The sequence below is a fragment of the Mastomys coucha genome, chromosome X (assembly GCF_008632895.1).
Source record: "Mastomys coucha isolate ucsf_1 chromosome X, UCSF_Mcou_1, whole genome shotgun sequence".
In the NCBI taxonomy this organism is placed as follows: Eukaryota; Metazoa; Chordata; class Mammalia; order Rodentia; family Muridae; genus Mastomys; species Mastomys coucha.
The window spans coordinates 101,162,013-101,164,266 of record NC_045030.1 but is presented as its reverse complement, the minus strand read 5'-3'; positions in this window follow the sequence as shown (position 1 = coordinate 101,164,266).

The following is a 2,254-nucleotide window of genomic DNA, read 5'->3' as shown; positions in this document are numbered from 1 at the left end:
AAAAAAAAAAGGAATCTAACAAAGTGCTCTCATTTAATGGTCAAAACAACTCTGTCAGATCGGTGATTCCAGACTTGTCTCAGCTCTGCTTCACCCCCTTGTCCTTCTATGGAACATGAAGCTTGGAAAGTTTAAGAAACTTAATTGAACTGTCTTGGTTACTTTTCTGATGCTGGGATAAAATACCCTGACAAAAGCAACTTAAGGGAGAAAGGCTTTGTTCTAGCTTACAGGTCCAGATGGATACAGTCCACTGTGGCAAGAAGACTTGCCACAGGCAGGGAAGGCTGTGATGGCAGAAGCAATAGACTGAATAGTTACATTGAATCTGCTCTTTTCAAAAACAGAGAATAAAGAGGAGGACATAGAGCACTCACTTCTTCCAGGAAGGTTCTACCTTCCAAGGTTCCAAAACCTTTCCAAATCCTCAGGTGGGGACCCAGAGTTCAAATACCTAAGTCTACAGAGGACATTGCACATTCAAACCACAACATGATAACTGGTCAGTGCCACAGATGTGATTTAAAGTCAGATCTAAGCTGGCCTTAGTGGTATAATTGTTATCCTACATACTCTTGATGCTGCAGTAAGAGTAGCACAGGTTCAAGGCCAACCTAGTTAACTTAGTGGAAATCCATCTCAAAAAGCAAAAGGGTTAGGAGATAGTCTGTGGTTTAGCCCTTGCCAAGTATGCACAAGGCCCCAGGTTATATAAGACCCCTACCCACTGCCTTCACATTACCTTTATTTCCTCTGAACTTTCTCAAATCTGCCTTCTTACATTTTAAGACAAAACACTTCGGTACTGACTAGCCTTAAACTCACAAATTCTAGGATGATGTATACAGTCACTCTTCAAGTTTCTACTTCACCAATTATTATGGGTCATTTTTTTTTTAAAATGTGTATTCCAGGCTGGCCTTGAACTCTAGATCCTCCTGCTTCTGCCTCCTTCAGCAAATCCTACCGGCCTGCACCGGTATGGGTCAATTCATTATGTATGGGTATGTAATTAAGTTATGAATAGCAAAGAATCTTCTTGTTGATGTTGTTTTTTCTGATTGGTAATCTTGTCAGGAAAAAAATAATCTTTAAATGTTTTTCAAGTGAATCTTTAAAGTAACTTTGGTTTTGAGTCAGGCTAGCCTCCTTGTAAAGCTGAGGGTGACCTTGTGTTCCCAGCCTCCATCCTCCACATGCTAGGGTTACGGTGTGTGTCACCGTGTCCAACACAGCAGCTCTGGCCCAAGTCTCACAGTTCTACTGTATTTAGTCATGTTAAACCTTGTATGCTCCGCATCCATCAGCAATACACAACATCCATGTCTGCCTATTTCCTGGGTGGTGGTATGTAATGTATTACACCCTATAAGTTCTCTTCCTTTCTCCTTATAACTGCTCTAGCTCTGTAGAGGACTCTGCCTTCACCTTTGTAGACATATTTATATAGTTCAATGCCACCTCACATTCTAAAGGATGGCTGCTTAACATTTCTTTTAATGCCAGATTCCTCTTATAAGTTGTATCCCTCTTAAAACTTAATGGCACCTCATCTTGAACGCTTTGGTTAACATTTCAGCTTTTCTACTGTTAGGTAGAACCAAATGAGGCTGCCATTTTGTAGGTCAAAAGTACTTGAATGTTGGTGATTTTATATAGTAAAATATGTATTTGCTGTGTATTAGAACAAAAACATCTAAAGTTGTATGTTCTATTTGTGTGGCATTTTCTAGATTTTCTTTGGCTTCATGAGTGGTCCCTGAGCGCTGTGCTTGCTGTCATATCATAGATTATCTACAGGCAATTGATTTGAATATCAGAGTACTTTTCTCTTTTCCTCTCTGCTTTCAATTTCAATTTTTCTTTATCATATAATCAAAGCTCATGGAGAGATAATTTCACCAGTTATCACAGAGAGCCTTGTCCTTAGCTAAGAGCCCAGTAATCTAGTATTTTATACCAGTTTATTCTAAAATTCTATCTCTAAATACATCCATCTCCATGTAAAACTGTAACTCAGTGGTATAGCACTTGACTAGGCCCTAGGTTAAATCCCTAGCACTTCAAAAAGACAGCAATTTCATTTTTCATGTATTTTCTTCTATTCCAAAGTACCAGTTTCCTTTCATAAGAAAAGAAAAGAAAACAAGCCAGGTACAGTGTGGCATGTCCTTATGATCTCAACCATTAGGAAGGTAGGGAAGGAAGATCTTTAGTTAGAGCCAGCCTGGGCTACATAGTGAGCCCTTGTCTC